Genomic DNA, 20,172 nt, shown 5'->3' on the forward strand with positions numbered 1-20,172 from the left:
GACGCCTGTCCCTCCTGACAACAACTTCAGGTCTAAAGGCAGATACAGGCCCAATCAGGTGAAAGGACCTCTGGGGAAGTTAGGTCAGCTGGTGTATGACTTTTCAGAAACAGCAGGATCAGACACGGACCCTCAAATCAGGTGCCAGGCGTGGGCAGTGAAGGAGCCTGACCCTGCTGAGTGGACAAAGGAGCTGTATTCATGTCCCTGCAACAGCACCCAAGCTCGGGAGGACCTGTCCTTCTTGCAGGACACGACCGATCTGAGCTTGAGGGTGACGAAGCTGAGGAATCAGCGATGGGGAGGGGCAGGAGGCCACACCTATCATTCAGTCCTGTCCAACAGATATGGTTCAGGGAAAAGGTGTGTGTACGAACCAGAGGGTCCGCTGCTTGCTGGGTACAATGAACGCTACTTCTTTGGACACAGCGAACAGAAACATATCGGTAATACACGTGATTCTACACGTTCACATGACAGCTCTATTCACATTGACTGAGACCACAGTAGATATTACAGTTTTTCATAATTGAACATTTTCAGCTTTACTCTCAAACCTTTAACATTTCAGTGATTGATGAATAAGAAAAACAATCTAGGGTTTCTTACACCAGTACACTCTTAGAAATAAGGGTTCCAAAAGGGTCCTTCTACAAGGGCTGAGGTTCTACCTGGAACCATTTGCTTCTGAAAAACCCTTTCCAGAAGAAAAGGTTTTTCAAGGCTTTTTGGTAACACTAATGGTTCCAGTAAGAACCATTTTGATCCAGAGAACCCTTTAAAACCCCTTTCCTGAATAAAGGATTTTAAAAGGGTTCTTGGTGGAACCCTCCAAAAGGGTTCCAGGTGGAACCTATAAAAAGGTTCTACCTGGAGCCAAAAAGGGTTCTCCTATAAGGAAAAGCCGAAGAACCTTATATGGTTCTACTTAGCCCTTTTATTTCTAAGAGTAGAGGCAGAACATTTTTGCTTTTAGTTGGCATGATTATAACATACTGTTAAAATTACATATGAGATAACATTGTGCTGTTTAAATGGTGAAACTCCTCGTCTCCCTCCCCTTTCCAAAGCATGTCAGGGAACTACACTGACCATCACATACTACCAACAAAAAAGTGTGTAAGACATAAGGGAGGATGAATATCTGAGTCCCAAACATTTTAATGTGAAGCTAGTACACATATGTTCACCTATAATTCTCATTACCAAGCTTTTACTTTGGAAATGATATGGTATTACTGTATTATCTCCTTACGACCACACACACACACAGTAACATTGTTGCTGTCAAACTGGAAATTACATGACAAATAATATGGTATTACCTTGATATCACTTCCAATTAACAAAGATATAACCATAAAATGACCATGTCGTTACTGTGCTGTAATGTTACCTACATGAAAAATGCAAAACAAACACTTTGCCCATTTGAACTACTGCATAAATGTAGCTTTTGCAGTGTAAGAATGTAATCAAACCTCTGTCTTCAGATGAAGACCTCCTGCCGTTCCAGTGGTGTTGTATGGAGTCTACTCTGTGTCATCTATACCTAACCAAGAGACCACAGGACCGTTGCCAGGGTTACAGCTGGTTCAGCCCTGACAGCAGCACCCCGGATGGTACAAAGGCTGCACAGGGTGTAGGTAAGGGACCTATAGAAAAAGCAAAGCTTAAGTTAAACCAGCAGAATAAGCTATTAGTGGTAATATTACACTCAACAGCCACTTTATTAGGTAAACAGGATGCCTAATATTCTGCAGCTATAGCTCTTCTTGAAGATTCAGTGCATTCAGAGATGGTTATTTAAAAAAAACTGTTCTGATGCTCGGTTTGACCTTCAGCTGCTTGTCTTAACAGTGTATTCCTAAAAATGCAGTGAGTTGCTGCTTTGTGACGGGCTGATTAGAAATTTGCATTACCAAGCAGTTGTTCTACCTAATAAAGTGGCCAGTGAGCATATACAGCATATTTAGTTCCCCCTGAACAAACCAAATGCTTTGTCATCCACCCCTGAAGCCTTCTTTAAAAAAAATAAATAAAAAAAATGTCATCTTTTGTGTCATGTCAGTGAAAGCAGGCCTCTAAACACACAGTGATAAGCACAATTGTATGTAAACGTACCCTGTGTAACTTTCAGAAAAACACAAACGTTAGCCAAATGTGAGCAATGCCATGCTGATAGCAAACATGATCAGGATATCAATTTACATGGGTTTTAGTTTGATTTTTTTCTCGGCACGAGGCCTTTCATTAGCAGAGGGACAAGCTTGCTATTTCACCTTTTAAAAGTGGTGTTCATGGGCCAATAGTCTCACAGGGAGGTACTCATGTTCTATGGTGAACACATGAAGAAAAGAGGGTTGAATTACAAAACACAAGGAGTTGATGAGGAGGTGTGACTCTCAAGTTGTTGGCTGCTTTATTAATGATAAATGTTTCAATTGTCTTCACAAAATCCTGGTACACAAGACACTCAGCAGCCGTGTTGTGCACATACTTGTTGAAGGGCTGGTGTTTTTGCCACCCAAGAGGACACTAGCACGCATTTCGGCTCCAAAGAGGCCAATTTAGCACGCGTTTTGGCTCAAAAGAGGACACTAGCACAATTTTTTTGGCTCCAAAGAGGGCACTTTAGCACGCGTTGTGGCTCCAGATGCAGATTTAGCACACATTTTGGCTCCCAAGAGGGCACTTAAGCACATTTTCGTTCCAAAGAGGGCACTTTAGCGTGCATTTTTACTCCAAAGAGGGCACTTTAGCACATTTTAGCTCCAAAGAGGGCACTTTCGCACGCATTGTGGCTCCAAAGAGGCCAATTTAGCACACATTTAGGCTCCCAAGAGGGCACTTAAGCACATGTTTTGGCTCCAAAGAGGGCTTTAGCACGCGTTGTGGCTCCAAAGAGGGCACTTTAGCACACGTCTTGGCTCCCAAGAGGACACTTTAGCACACGTTTTGGCTCCCAAGAGGCCAATTTAGCACACGTTTTGGCTCCCAAGAGGGCACTTTAGCACGTTTGGGCTCCCAAGAGGACACTTTAGCACACGTTGTGGCTCCAAAGAGGCCAATTTAGCACACGTTTTGGCTCCCAAGAGGGCACTTTAGCACATGTTTGGGCTCCCAAGAGGACACTTTAGCACGCGTTGTGGCTCCAAAGAGGCCAATTTAGCACACGTTTAGGCTCCAAAGAGGGCACTTTAGCACACGTTTTGGCTCCCAAGAGGACACTAGCACATTTTGGCTCCAAACAGGGCACTATATAATGCATTTTGGCTTGAAAGAGGGCACCTTAGCGCATTTTGGCTCCAATAGGACACTTTAGCACACATTTTGGATCCAAAGAGGGCACTTTAGCGAACGTTTTTCAACAATTGGGCTACGAGGGGTGAACACCACTGCTCAGAAGGCTAAACTTTAAAAACTGTTCCTCAATTGCTCAGTCTAGAAATAACATATTTTCCCTTCGAAAACCTCTGTATGCCATGTTTTGTGTGCAGCAATGGTGTACGGCAGCCTCCATATCCTCACCTTTGACGGTACGGAGTACTCCTTCAGGGCACTGGGAGAGTTTGTGATCGTGCGTCTCTCCTCCACCACCGGCTCTAATATCTTCACCCTGCAAGGACAGACTGACAGACTGCACACCAGCACAGGGCAGATCATTGACGCCCCAGTGATGGTGCGCATGGCTGCTTTCCACCAGGGCATTGGCAAGGTCAGGATGCTTGTGTGTCAAGAAGTAAGACACTGGAGTGTGTGTATTTGGAGAGGGAATTTAAGTTTCTTCCTTTCTTTTTAAAAACAAACAAACAAAAAAAACATGTATACAATATATAAATATATTAAAAAAATTAAAGTTAACTTTAATTAAAGTTGTTAGAGATGGTAAATACACAAACTCCAATTCACTGTCACCAGAAAATGATTGTAATTTCAAAATTAAATTTAAATGAATGCTTTTTCAGATTGAATGGAGGTGTGCCAAGGAAGAAGAAGGACTCCAGGTCTTTGTAGATAAGGTCAAGGTCCCAGTTACAGTAGGTAAATACAACCTCACTCATCTGACATGTTTTTGAAAAGATGGTTTAGTTTGGACCTTTATATCCATCCATTCAACTTCTACCATTTTATCCTCCCGGTGAGAGTTAACAGCTGTTGTAATAATCCTATGACAAATATAACTGTTTTTCAGGTGTTTTGCACCAGGGTAAAAAGGACTTTGCTCTGCGCTGCTTGTCAATGAATCGCTGTGTGGCACTGTACGGTGGTGGTCTCCATGTGGTTGTGTGGCGTGTTGCACGCCAGAATCAGCTGGCGGCGATGGTCGGGGTTCCTCAGACCTTCTACAACCGCACCGTGGGTCTCATGGGTCTCTGGAGCTCCAACCGCTCAGACGATTTCCTCATGTCTGATGGCAGGCTCCTCCCTTCAGCTGACCTCAACCTCCCCGCAGAGGAGACCCTTCATGATTTTGGCTTGTCCTGTGAGTGGACCATAGATGCACTTATTCCTACATATGTTTGTTTTTGTACAACAGAAATGACCTCACCTAGTGACCTTTACTTTACTGCTTTAAACCACCATCTACAGTCAGACTCACTTGCTTCCATTTGTGTTTCTAGGGACAGTCCCAGTCCCAGAGAGCCTGTTGCTCTCTCCGCCCCCACTGGTTCCACTGCAGCATGTTTCCTCTGAGGACTTGCTTGAAAGTGTCAGTCCTGCTAAGGCGGAGAGGCTGAGGAGAACCTGTAAAGGCAACATGTTTTGTGTTTATGACATCATAGCATCCGACAGCGATGACATGGGCCTAGAGACACTGGACGCCAAGAAGCAGTACCTAAATCTGGCGCAGATCTATGGTCAGATGACTACACTGTTATCAAAGAGGGATTTTGAGGCTTCATCTTTGACCTGTGCTAATTTGATGAGTTCTTTCTCTGTTTGCTGGTAGGTAACATGCCTCCCATAGTGACAGAGCCCATGGTGATCTACGCCAAGATCAACGTTACTGTCAACGTTAAGATGATTGCTCAAGACCCTAATGGAGACGACTTCACTTATTCTATAGTCTACCCCAGACCTCCAGGGTCCTCTATTGGCATTGGTAAGACACACACACACACACTGGTTTCCATGACTTCAGAGGACATTGCATTTACCACAATTCAAAGGTGCATTTTGTAATAAATCTAAAGCAACTGGCCATAAAATCCTCCTAATATGTCACAGAGACTCGGGAATAATGTTCATATAACAAACTGAACTCACCAACAACAACAGTACAGCCAAAATATTTGCATTAAAAAAATATTTTGCAGACTGCAAATCATGTTTATGTTTTAAAATTATGTTTTGGCATGTGGCGCCACCTATCGCCGTCTACCAATCATTGCAGTCAGTAGAGTTGCCAGTGACGTCAGAAAACGAAACCTAAAAGACCTCGGTATTTTTGAATTTGCATGTAGTAACCGTTTTTGGCCACATTCTTACATATGGCACCTTTAAATTATGTCCCCATAAAGAAGACAAGTCCTCGTAATGTGACTGTGTAAACAGATTTAGGTCCCCACAACATAAGGAATACCAGGTACACACACACATTCAGGCACTTTCTCTTGATTCTTCATAAGAGACGCTCTAAACACACTTTTTGTCCATTGCCGTTGCAGATGATGTTACTGTTGACGTTTGTTAGTAGGATGGTGAGCCTGCTGTTGCCGTAGCCAGCAGTGAACTATTTGAGCAGATGGGACATTTTCAGAGCTGAGTCAGTGGACGCTCACACACAAAAACATGCCCTAATGAAAAAGAAAACTTGCTCAAAAATTCAGATTGTCATTTTCATAATGTCAGTTCTTGGTTTGTGCTTCACTTGTTCATGATCTTAATTGAATCAAAACCAACAATACAACCTTATCAGCCCACTCAACTTCAATGTCAATTCAGTAAGTTCTCGCTTCAACCTCCACATCAATAAATTAATTCCCTGTGTTCTACAGTGAAGGAACGTGTTGAAAATCGAACACATGCTTTCACACAGAATTCACCAACTGTTAATTCACACCTTTGTCTTCACCACCCGAGATAATTGTAATCATTTATCAGCCAAGCCGCCCTCTTCCTTCCTCATTATACATCAACCAGTGTGCTCATGAACTCTCATCGTTGCCTGCATATCACTCACTATTCTCACAACCCTCCACTGGCTTTCCATTAAAATTCAGAATTCAGAACTAGTCTTCACTTCAAGACCGTTCACAGCCTGAGGCTTCAGGCTCCTCACCTCAACTTCTGGCACCCTTCTAATATCTAAACATCACTTTTGAGGGGCCTTTCCCTCATTGGTAGAGTTGCAAAAATCAATATACTCTTCCCCTCTCCACCCCAAAAAAGACTTCTTAAAGCCCATTTTATTCTATTAATTGAAACTTGTCCAAAAAGACCTTTGAAAATGGTTGCACTTGGGTTCATGAAGGACTTCCTGTTTGTGCAGGTGTTACAGTGCTGTTAAACCCTGGTTGTACTTCCCACGATACAGTTGATGGCTTCCTGAAGTGGACCCCCACCAGCACCCACTCTGTCGACCTGACCATCAAAGTCAGTGACGGCTGGTCCAACTCACTCTTCACCCCAACCCTGCACATTTGCAGCTGCCTCAACGGTGGAACCTGCCAGTACGACAGCGTCATCGAAAGCCACCAAAAGGGAAAGTTCCAGGTGCATTCATTCATCTTAACCAGTGCTCATAGTCAATGTAGTCCTCATACTCAATTTCCCCCAAAGACTTCTATTCAAACCCGACATCTTTCGCCCTCTGGTGACTTTTCAGACAGGTTATGTCCACGTTTTACATACAGTCTACATGCACCATTATATTAATATAATACTTATTTCATCTACACTTTTATGCCACATGAGTATACTAGCAGTCCCTACGTTGGCCCTCTGTATAATGACTGTACAATGATGACAGAAAACCATAAATAACCCTCACAAAATGTCTCCATACACGTTCTGTTTGCACAATCATCAGCTGCACTAAGTGTTGAGTCCAGAATGTAGAATAGTTTAGTTTAGCTTCAACCTGCTACACAGCAGAATATCAGCACTGTCATTATGGGTTAACTGTTTTCAGAAGATTTTTCCCCCCATAATAACCTGAATTCTTTCAATATGTAGGACAGGTCGTAGATGTCAAGCAAATGGAGGACCCAAATGCAGATTTAAAAAAATGAACAAAAATACTTTTTAATAAAGCAAAACACACAAAGAGTGAAAAACAAGATGAAAAGCAACATGGGGAAATGAATGTATTAAAACAAGAGCATGAAAAAAAGCTGTATTGTACCCAAAGACTCGCCAACAAATCAAACCAGCGCAAACAAAACACACCATCTAAGTGACCCAAATCAGACACTAAGGGCCAATTCCAATTCCTATCTTAACCCTCAAGCTCAACCCTTATCTTAACTGGATCTCAAAACCAAGTGTTGAGGGTTGTTTTGTCACTTAGAAATGGGACACCCCTTAAATGCAGATACATCTTCAGACTGTGGGGGGCAGAATAACGCGAAAGCTGCGTCCAGTCTGTCAACTCCAAAAAAGAAGAAGAAGACCGCATTTACGTCACAATTATTTATTACGATCTGTTGGTCAGTCAAGTTATTAGGTTGGAAAAAAAATAATACCGTAATAACCTATCAGTTACTTATAAGATGATACAAATACCACAACCACGGACATATTCAGCTGATATCTGCACACCACAGCTTATTGAAAAGTAAACAATAGCAAATGATCGCTTGTCCGCACCGGCCGGCTATTGACAAAAATAAAAAAATAATGTTACGCAAAAATGTTGTAAGTAATCCATAAAATGGGCCAAAACTAAGATAATACACTGGTTTTCATAATTTTTATATCTCTATTAACAAAGAAAATCCTTAATTTGTAGCGTACTCGTTTCGCTGCTTTCGGCGCCATCTTTGTTCTGTCAAAACACGCAATGTATTCTGGGTAGCCCTTGCTCCCAAGGGTGGTCTCAGAAAATCTCAATATTGAGGGCGATACAGCCCTTAAACTCGCCCTTCAACTTAATTTTTCTGAGAATCGGGACAGCACTTGCACTAGCGGGAGCGCAGTACAGGCAGGACAGGACAATCAAACACAGGTGAAACACATTAGGGCGGGGCAGACAATCAGGAAAGACAGGACAGGAAGCAAAACTTACACACAAGATACACAGGAAAGAAACTCTTCAAAATAAAACAGGAAACCAGAAACAGAACTAAAAACTCATGGAAAAGAAAAGTCCAAAGTAATCACTGATCGAGAATAGATATACTATTACTATTAACACGAGGTAATGTGTCTTTCTTTCTGTTCATTCTTGCTCCACCTCTCAGGTGGTGGGCTGCCTGTGTCCAACAGATTTCAGTGGGAAGTTCTGTGAGAACACTGCCAACATATGTCAAGGTCAGCCCTGTTTCAGAGGAGTGGAGTGCCATTTGACAAAGCCTGACCAATTCACCTGTGGAGAGTGTCCAAAGAACACGGTCTCCATTGGAAAACAGGGATACAAGTGCTTAGAGCATGGTTTGTTACACGATAATCATTTCCATCAATGGGAGTTTGGGGATAAAACTGAGCCCCACAGTCTATGATTCATCTCCCCTGCTTCTCTTCACAGACATGTGCAACCCTCCTTATCCGTTCCCCTGCCACAAAGACGGCAACTGCAACAGCACGAAACAAAACTACACCTGCCGATGTAAAAAGGGCTTCACGGGAAATGGATTCAACTGCACAGGTACTGGATTTACACCACTTCTGTATGAACACAGGCAGCACATTTATTTACAATTACTGATTTCCAGTTCCGTGTTTGTCTTTATTTCAGATATAGACGAGTGTGCAGAGCTTTATACCTGTCCCAATGCCAAGTTTGAGTGCAAGAACAAACCAGGCTCATTCGACTGCTTCTGCAGATACAAGGACACCGGAGACACCAATGGATGTGGTATGTGCATCGTGTGTTCGCTCTCATTTAGCCGCTTAATTAATGTCTGAATGACATGACTGGAGCCGATCCCACCTGACATACAACGTACACTTGTGGGGGAGGGGAAAAAGGAGGCACTCTGGTGTCGTAGGAGTCTGGAAAAAGTTGTGATAGCAGGTTACACTGTCGTTGCATCATTGCTTTGTTGCAGGCCAAGTGGTGGAGGGAGGGAGGGAGGGAGGCAGTGCTGTGAGGACAGCTTTGTTGATACTGACTACATCATGTCTAAGTCACTTGCAGAAAATCGCTGTACACTAAATAACGCGAGGACTGGTGCAGTCTAAAGAAAATGATTGATTGTGTTTATTACTCTATTGGGAATAGATCTATTTTTCCAAGTAAACTTTATAGTTTTTTGGATGTGAAGTGTATTTCAGCAAATAATATTGAGAAAATAACTTTAAACTAACTTTAAAGGTAGGGTGGAGATCATTTTCTGGAGCATTTTTTTTTACTGTATTGCTTAAAATCCACTTCACACCCCGATTGAAACCAAATAATTAGTACAGCTGTGGAACGCACAGGCCTTTAAAAACACCATCCAATCATATTGAACGGCTCAAACTAATTCATTGCCTCGCGTTACCGATGCGGTGCAGTGCTCATGAATCTGTGCTCGTTGAGCGTTCCTGTGCCCTGGAGACGTCTAAAGAAAGGGGCTTGGATTTTTGAATTCAAACTTTTTTTTCCAGGATCTCCAACCCCACCTTTAAATATCTGTGATTTGCTTCCATAGACTATATATGGTTGCAAAACAAACTCGAGATGACCAGCGCCATGACAGTTTTTACAACCAGAAATGAACAGATATTATCTGCGAACAGGCTCCTGGTGGATGATACCAACTATCAATGGTGTCCACTCAAATATCGTACAAGTGTCCATTAACATACAAAATTTACATCATGAGCTATAAGATTGAGACCATTAACTCAGGCTTATCTATCTATAAATTCCAGGAACGTCTGGTTGTCTGTGGGTATATTATTCGCATATCTCTCGAACCCATGGGCCGATTGATTTCAAACTTGACAGGTGTCTTGCTATGGGCACGAGTAAGTGCAGTGCCAAGTTTGAATAAGTGTGACCAGTCTGCACAGTGCGTTGTTTGGATAGGTAATGCAAAAGATATCGTTAAATATATCGTTAAAAGAAGCATGCGTTGGCTTTCGCCGCTCTACTGTAGCCACTCCCCCTCTCACTCACACAGCACTGTGGGCTACCTGAGAGGAGAAGATGGCTGCACGGCAGACAAGGCACCGTGCAGCTGAACCAATCCAAAAATTACTAACAACACACTCAAAAACAGATTTTGCACAGGAACTGCACTAGTACTTACCGATGTCAGGTGGGAAGTGTGCTCATTTTGCTATAGACTTACATTCAAACAGAGATCTTTTTTGCAACAAGCCGAGTCGCCCCCTGATGGATAAATTCTACTTCCTGTGCTTCATTTTTTTCCCTCTCACTTCCTCACAAACCAGAAGACTATTTCCATTATTTTTCCACTATATCCATTTTTGTATACAGTCTGCTTAGTCTGTTTATTACAAGATAACTAAACTAAAGCTGAAATAATTAAAGGTGCATTATGTAATAAATCTAAAGCAACTGGCCATAAAATCCTCCTAATATGTCACAGAGACTCAGGAATAATGTTCATATAACAAACTGAACTCACCAACAGTACAGACAAAATATTTGCATTAAAAAAAATCTTTTGCAGACTGCAAATCATGTTTATGTTTTGAAATCATGTTTTGGCATGTGGCGCCACCTACCGCCGTATACCAATCATTGCAGTCAGTAGAGTCTCAGCTGCCGAGCAACCGCGGGCTGCCAGTTACGTCAAAAAACGAAACCTATTTTAAATTTGAATGTAGTAACAGTTTTTGGCCACATTCTTACATATGGCACCTTTAAACATCTTCGTAAAAAACCTGTCATTTAGCTCGCGAGCATCAGTGTATTTGATCTGGTTCTGAATGTGTTTCTCTGCAGGTGAATCTGCTAATCCTCCAGGTAAGAGCCTTAACAATAAACACACTCCCAAACACCAGCAGGGGTAATAACATGTCATCACACAGCTGCCCTTGTGTTTCTGTAGGCTACAATTTGTTCAATGTCTCTGTGAAGTGGAAGGACCCCAAGTCTGGTGGAATCGAACAGGTGTGTATGTGTGTGTGTGTGTGTGTGTATGTGTGTGTGTGGTCATGTAAAGGTCTTTTAGGACGTTTTATGGCATAAACATGTACTTTTTAATCCATGACCTATTTGTACCCATTCTTCAGATGAAGGAGATTTTGTCGCAGGGTTTCCGGAACAAATACTACAGTGTCCAAAAGAAAGACCAAGAATACCGCGCCAACGTGTCCAGCGACACACCCCACTGGTTTGTGGAAGACTTCGTGCGCAGAGCCAGCAAAGAGTTCGGCATCGCGGACATTAAAGTCGACGGTAATATTGTAATGGTGATTTAGGGTGGTGGTTAAAATAAATACAATTATTTTTGCTAAGGTTTTTAATGAATATATTGTCAATAATGCATTTTAAACATGTCACTGTAATGGAAGCGTAATATAGTTTATATAATATTGGAAACTATTGGGATGTCGAGTTTGAATAATGTAGCATAATAAACAAGGCTAACATTATGTATTAAAATGTGGAATATGAAATAGGCTGCAGCACTTGGTGTTGGTAAATCTGCCTGTGTCCCCACTGACTGTACAGATGTGGACGAGTGTAAGTCTAAGGAGGCGGCGTGTGTTCATCCAGCCCTCTGTGTCAACACCTACGGAGGATACAGGTGTGTCTGTAATGGCACTGATGTGGATGAAAGTCAGCCCTGTGTATTAGGTGAGGATCTGAGCATACTTAAAGGTGCATTATGTAATAAATCTAAAGCAACTAGCCATAAAATCCTCCTAATATGTCACAGAGACTCAGGAATAATGTTCATATAACAAACTGAACTCACCAACAACAACAGTACAGCCAAAATATTTGCATTAAAAAAAATCTTTTGCAGACTGCAAATCATGTTTATGTTTTGAAATCATGTTTTGGCATGTGGCGCCAGCTACCGCCGTCTACCAATCATTGTAGTCAGTAGAGTCTCAGCTGCCGAGTAACCACGGGTTGCCAGTTACATCTGAGCTACAATAGAAACAAACCTAAAAGACCTCAGTATTTTGAATTGGAGTGTAGTAACCATGGCCACATTCTTACATATGGCGCCTTTAACATTAACCATAGTAGACTTTATGAGTAATGAACTAAAGAAACATTTCTGATAAATTATTCTTATTACTAGAGTTAAAGCCACCTAAACACACCTTTCCGTTTCAGTTTATTTAAGACACTTTTTGGTGTGTCATGTGACATATAATGACATGATATAATGAGATTTTTTTTGCCACAGTTTGTCGTGACTTAACGCTGACTCACCCTCCCTAGAGAGAAGTAAACAGAATGACGTGAGGCTGGACCTTATTCTGGGGCTGGTTCTGGGCCTCGGCATCCCTCTGCTGCTGCTGCTTCTCCTGGCTATACTGGCCTGTTTCTGCTGCTGCAAGAAGAAGACGGTGACTGGAGAGTGAGTAACACAAGCAACGCATTACTTACATCTTTTTTTTTTTTTTTTCATGTTATGTATGTGATTGACATAAAAAGATTAGGGAGCTTTAACCTTTCCAGTAGCCGAGCGTCAAATCCTCTGCATTTAGATGAATTTATCAAAATCTCCTTCTGTCAATTTTCGAGAAATCAACTTTAGATGTAGAGTGACTATACCCCAGATATGTTCTCTGGTGTGTATTGAACATTACACATTGCAACCTCTATAATATAAAAATGTGTCTCATAAAACAAAAGAAAAGGCCACATTTGTCCCAAAAATGGGATGAGATAGAGCAAAAGTTGGGGTGCACCAGAATTGTAATTCAAATAATACAGAATAAAAAAAGAAAAAGATAATTTAGGATAGGTCGGCTTTGTCCAGTAGAGATAGTTCTTTTGAGAAGTTTTAGTTAGGTAACAGGTAACAAAGACTATTCTGTTCAGCAACTCCAAGGCTTTAAATCCAATTTTCTGCAGCAGCAGCAGCAGCGCTGTCTTCTTCTTATATTTAACTTCTCAGTTGGAGGACGAACTGCCCACTCTCTTACTATATTAAACAAAAACACTTCCTACTAACTGCTTTGGTCCGACTTATGAAACTGCACTTGGATAACACAGCGGAATGTTTGCAAATAGAATTTACAGTTTATCAAGGTAATGACGACGGTAACGTGTCCACACGTTTGACGCACTCGCACACAAAAATCATCCAGTGTGCTGATTTGCTGATTTTCCTGTAAAGCGGACACAATTTGATTTTCCGTAGAGCAAATATGAAGTTAAGCCAGTTATCTTTGCTAAAATGGAGGGAATCAGCTCGCATTGATTTTCTGTACAAAAATTGACTGTGGTTACCATGTGTTTCATGTAAGATTATTGATGCGGCGAGATCAATAACACACAATATATAATGTATACAAGAATATGAGAATAATTGTTGGGTTTGGAGGAGCTGTTAACCAAGAAACTTAGTGAGGAATTAAATGTGCTTCTTTCCCAAAGTGGTGCACTATTCCTCTACCAATTTCTATAAAACACGTTTCTTTTCGAAGCTTGTTACCAATGTAGTTTGACAATACAAAATTTAGTCGCTGAAATCATCTAAACAAACCCTTAATATCACACGATCAGAGGATTTTAGTGTAAAGCAGAATGATTTGTGTAAAATGGAAATCCACTCTAAAACAAGAATGCATGTCAATGCATATGCATGTGTGTGTGTCCTCTATGTGTGTACAGATGTGTGGCATCTGGGGCAGGTGTTAGTGGGCCACAGAGACACATAATCCCCCTGATGACTGCCCTGCTTTCTCTGTAAACTAGACTCAACGGGAAATAATGGTTGTGGTCCATCCATGCCAGCATTGTGGGATTATATTGTTAGATTAACGTGAGAAGCAAAAAAAAAAAAAAAAAACCAGAGAGGAGGTTATGGTGCTGGCTTTAAACAAGATTATATGGTATGATATAATTTGCAAGATGCACGTGATATGATGGAGATGGAGTAGTGATGTTTTGATAGCTTTCAGCTGTGTATCATTTTAACACAATGAGGCCGGTGCTTACACGTAATCTGTAGGAAAAATCAGTCAGGAGGATATGTTTCAAGAAATTATTTGGCCAGAGTCGTTTTTTCCGTTGCTCTTTTTTCACAGAATGACTCTGAATTGCCAAAGTCAGACAACTGGGAGTGGAGAGAAACATTCAGGGTGTAGATTTCATGTTTTTAAGCAGCTTTGGTCCCAGCATTCTGCATGTTTAAACAAAGTGAATATCTAGGCTGCATGAATATTCATAAATCACTGAGAATGCAACAACAACTGCTGCCCATCCAAACATGTCCACAGATTGCCTGAGATGATGGTCTACTGAGGAGTGAATTATAGACAGCAGTAATCAGAGCCAGGAATCCACTGAGTAATGGTATAAAATGTGGAGAAAATAACATAGAGATGAATATACAGTATTACCACTCTCCAATCACCTTAAGATGCATGCAAAAAGCTAATCTGGACACATCACTCGACTTGTTTGCAACTCTCTAGACCAGAGGTGTCAAATGTACGGTCTTCAGGCCAGAACTGACCCACTAGAGGGTCCAATCCGGCGCGCAGGATAAATGATTGTTTAGAATTAGAATCTAATCAGTGTGAAATACTATATTTTTCAGTTCCAGATACATGTAACTACATGTTTTGTTCCTTTGTAGATCCACTGTGATCTAGAGCCGCAACTAACAATTATTTTCATCATCGATTAATCTGTCGATTATTTTAATCGTTTGGTCCATAAAATGTCAGTAAATGCTAAAAAATGTTGATCAGTGTTTGTCAAACCTGGAAATGATGATGTTCTTAAATGTCTTGTTTTGTCCACTAACCAAAATGATTCAGTTTTTTTTTATGATTTCTTGATGAAATGCTCAAATTTAAGAAGCTAAAACAATCAGAAAGAAAAGAAAAGCTTCAAATATATATATATATATACTGTATATATATATATATATATGTAGCCCAACATCACAAACACAATTTGCCTCGAAAGAGCTACAGTCTGCACAGCAAGTGTCTCTGTCCTGACAGTATCTCTGTCCTTAGACCCTCACTATTCTTAGGCCTTCACTGTCCTTAGACCCTCACTGTTCTTAGACCTTCACTGTCCTTAGGCCCTCACTGTCCTTAGACCCTCACTGTCCTTAGGCCCTCACTGTCCTTAGACCCTCACTGTTCCCAGACCCTCACTGTCCTTAGACCCTCACTGTCCTTAGACCCTCATTGTCCTTAGACCCTCACTGTTACCAGACCCTCACTGTCCTTAGACCCTCACTGTTCCCAGACCCTCACTGTCCTTAGACCTTCACTGTCCTTAGACCCTCACTGTCCTGAGACCCTCACTGTCCTTAGACCTTCACTGCCCTTAGACCCTCACTGTCCTTAGACCCTCACTGTTCCCAGACCCTCACTGTCCTTAGGCCCTCACTGTCCTTAGACCCTCACTGTCCTTAGGCCCTCACTGTCCTTAGACCCTCACTGTTCCCAGACCCTCACTGTCCTTAGACCCTCACTGTCCTTAGACCCTCACTGTCCTTAGACCCTCACTGTCCTTAGACCCTCATTGTCCTTAGACCCTCACTGTTACCAGACCCTCACTGTCCTTAGACCCTCACTGTTCCCAGACCCTCACTGTCCTTAGACCCTCACTGTTCTTAGACCTTCACTGTCCTTAGACCCTCACTGTCCTTAGACCTTCACTGCCCTTAGACCCTCACTGTCCTTAGACCTTCACTGTCCTGAGACCCTCACTGTTCTCAGACCCTCACTGTCCTTAGACCATCACTGTCCTTAGACACTCACTGCCCTTAGACCCTCACTGCCCTTAGACCTTCACTGTCCTTAGACCCTCACTTCAATTGAGAAAAAAACAGAATTTCAGGAAGAGCCATCATTTTTTGTAAAAACATACTTAAAAACAAAGGGAACAATTTGGAGTTCTTCTTGTTTATAGGTTATTATGCTATTATTTTAGTGGTACAGCCCACTTGAGATCAATTTGTGCTGTATGTGGCCCCCGAACTAAAATGAGTTTGACACCACTGGTCTAGACTGTAGCGATTTTTTGTATAGCTCTGATTGCCTTTTTGTGTTTTCTTTTCAGCCTCCCCCACTTGTTGCCCAACCACATCCAGGCGCAGCACAACCCGCCACCCTTCAACTACGCCGACCCTGCTCTGCACTACATGACCCACAACAGCCCTCGGATCATAGACAACATCCCGCCCAGGCGGCACATATATTATAGGCAACAAGTAATTAGGCAACAAGCAGAATAAGTTTGAAAGTCAATCCTTTTCCAGTCCACTCTGCTGAGCGATGTCAACACATGCCAAGCGTGAGGTGGAAGTTTTTTTTTTTTTTGCCTGGGCAACAGTTTACGGTCAGAGTCTGACCCAGCAGAACTTGACAATCTCTTGGCTGAAGACATGGATAAAAAGTATACCACTGCAGTGCTCTTTATCTTCCAGCTGGCACTGGGCCAACAGCATCCTTGAGAGCAACATTAGCATTTACCAGAATACCTGGCGTGTCACACTCCTGCCCTATGTTCACACAATTATCCAGTTTAACTTGTCCAAAATATAAAATACATCATTATTTGGGGGAAAAAATGGCACCTGTCACCAACACCGAAACGTCGCTAATTTGATCTATGTTGGTGTGTAATTGTTTCGCAAACACTTCAGTCCATATCCATCACCCTTTAGTCACACGGCAACAAACGAACAGGCGATTATTGTTCATTTGTTGCACCACGGGTTTCACCTGGCAGCTGTCTCTTTTTAAGCATCAATGTTATGTCGTTGTTGTTTTTTTTGCATAGAAAGATTCTGCTTCAAAAGCTCTGGCTGGTTTGTCCTTTTGGGCTGTTGTAGAAACATGGCGGCACAACATGGCAGCCTTCGTAAGTACATATAAAAGACTCATTCTTAGGCTACGTGAACCATAAGAGTCAAAACGTTGTGTGATTAGACACATATATGTGTATATGGTTTTTAGGTGTTTAATCATTTTAAAATAAGAATATCTTGGTTCTCGTAGCATCTGGTATGAGCCGAGACTATACTCAGTGTCAGTATTGGTCCGATACTGGATGTTAAATCTGATACGATCCAAAAACCCTACATATCATATGCTTCACTATGCACAGACTGCTGTAAAAAAAAAAAAAAGGGAAATAAAAAGCAGCAACAGCATTTTAGCTGAGTCATGTTGTGGGCTGCTTATTTCATCATGATGGGAGAAGAAAAACATTTTTTTACAACTGTGTAAAACATATTTAATGTCTTTGGAACAACCTGAAATGGCACAAATATCTTAAATGACTGTATTGGGTTGATTTTGTTATCGGCAGATACTCAAGTTTGTGATATTGGTATTGTATCAGATACTAATGAAGCGAGAACTGGTCAATGTATATCTCATTTTAAAGGCGCCATATGTATGAATGTGGCCAAAACGGTTACTACATTCAAATTCAAAATACCGAGGTCTTTTAGGTTTCGTTTTCTAACGAACGGTTTTCGGTTTCGTAACTGGCAACCCGTGGTTGCTCGGCAGCTGAGACTCTACCGACTGCAATGATTGGTAGACGGCGGTAGGTGGCGCCACATGCCAAAACATGATTTCAAAACATAAACATGAATTGCAGTTTGAAAAATATATATTTTTAATGCAAATATTTTGTCTGTACTGTTGTTGTTGGTGTGTTCAGTTTGTTATATGAACATTATTCCTGAGTCTCTGTGACATATTAAGAGGATTTTAAGCTACATCACAAGTAAAATGCCTGCATTCAACGTATACCAGTTTAATTACTATCATTATCAAGTAGCAAAATAAAGGTAGGAGTTTTGTGAATTCAACAGTCAGGGGAGAATGAAACAATCTGTGTATATTTTATATCACCTTCTATTCAAAATAATGCTTGTAGATAATGTGTATTATTATTATTGTTATACTGATGCATGGAGTGTGGTAGAAGGCAAAAGTAACTCAATACAAAAGATGATCAAAGGCAAGTAAACGCTCTAATGTACAGTTTTTTTTTTACTAAATGTACATTGCCTTCAGGGTTAATATTCATCTTATTTATTTGACCTGCATTTGCTCCTTTAGCCACCAGATGTCCCAGTTGAGTCCTGCGTGCCAGGCAGATCGATCACTTGTGTTTATGAGCAGGGTGTAAGAAGAAGAAGCACTGCACTGTCCCTCTCTCTCACACACACACACACAGATGACGAGACACCTGCTCTGCAGCCTTGATCTGGAAGTTGCCTCAGCAGCCGCTGCCCCCTGCAAAATGAGCTCATCTGACAGGGGTGCGGAGTGAGGCAGCCCTGCACGTCTCCCTGACACTGCAGAGACAGATCTGGCCTTCGCCATAACCTGGGTCAAAAACGGGTCACTTCTGGAAACTCTCTGCCCATCATTTCTGGTTATACACTACAGTATGCACTCAGGCAGACGACTCACCTTGTGTCACCTCTGCAGTGCTTCTTGATTTCCCCCCAGTTTCAAATTTGGACTATATTAACTAAGCGTGTGCACTGGGATGATGTCGACAACACTACATGCAAGGGTTTGTCGTGAAAACTTACAGTACAGAATAAAAAAATCCATATCAAGTAGCGCTCCTGACACCTGTGATACAAAGTGAACTGCAGCCACTAAGGATGAAATCACCTTGCCAAGAGAGCTTTGTCGTGCCACTCTTCTGGAAGATTCCGAGCAGCAGTGTTTCATGTGCTGCTGAAGGCTGCAGTGTTTGAACTCCAGCTCCATGCTGACTGCAGAAGACAACCTGGAGGCATGCCAGCGAGGGAGAGAGGGAGGCAGGGACAGAGTCGGAGAAAGAGCGATACAGAGATATGGAGAGGGGAGACGGGAGGGGCCGAAAAAATGAGTCAGTGAAGATCAGCCGCAAGGATTCAGTTTGACAGCCAGTAAATGGTTTTGTCCCTCAGATCCCCTCAAATAAAACAAGTGACATGTGCAAGTTTTGAGGCTGTTGGCCATCTGGTGCCAGGCAGAAACATGCATGCGGGGGGGGGGGGGGGGGGTGATAGGGAAGTAAGTGCATACTTTGCTTCACACTGTATCCATTTCATCACAACGTGGTTGTAAAAGGCTGGGAACAGTGTGAAATCTGAAATCTGATTTTTGCTTCGTATGATATCATCTTGGAGAACAAGTGATTTCTCACAGTTAGAGGCCACAACACTGTTGGGATTGGCTAGTGTGTGTGTGGTCAGCCTGGACCTTGGCCATGGCTATATGCCCTTTATTGCATGGCTGTAAAACCATTCACGCTGACTGGAAGTAGTTTGCTGTGTCGACCAAAGCAAGACCTTTGGCCACTAGTTCTGGTAATCAGGAGCGCCTGTCAGGTGAAGCCAAGAAAAAAAAAAACATACATAAACACACATTCCTTGTTGGTTGTATGTATGGAGAAGCATTGCACACATCCACTGATCCTACATTAGCACACAATGCAGACAAAGGAATGAATGTGCTCACTCACACAATGTAAATGTTTTTTTTTCAGTCATAGCAGGTACATCCATGACAAATGACCAACTGCCATTATTATCCCCCGTGTAAGGTGATCTGCTCCCTCGGCATGGAACGAGCAGGTGCATTACAAAGCCTCATTCATTAATAATGGTCTCCGCGTCTTTAAGTTACACAGGTAAACATCTTCTCATATTTGTAACCAGTGCTTTGTCTATTAAAGTCCTCACATGCCACTTTTTCTTGAAGCCGTTCGCTTGAAAGCTGCTTAATTTGAGGACTTGACCGCACAATGCCGACACAGTTCTACTGCATACCGTCTCTCACGTGGCCTGTGTCAGCCCGCCTCCAGGGCCACAAACTGACCACAACCACTTGATAAGTTTTTTTCTGTGAAGGGAACAATGTAGATTGTCCAGA

Source organism: Microchirus variegatus, assembly GCF_963457635.1.
Source record: "Microchirus variegatus genome assembly, chromosome: 11".
In the NCBI taxonomy this organism is placed as follows: Eukaryota; Metazoa; Chordata; class Actinopteri; order Pleuronectiformes; family Soleidae; genus Microchirus; species Microchirus variegatus.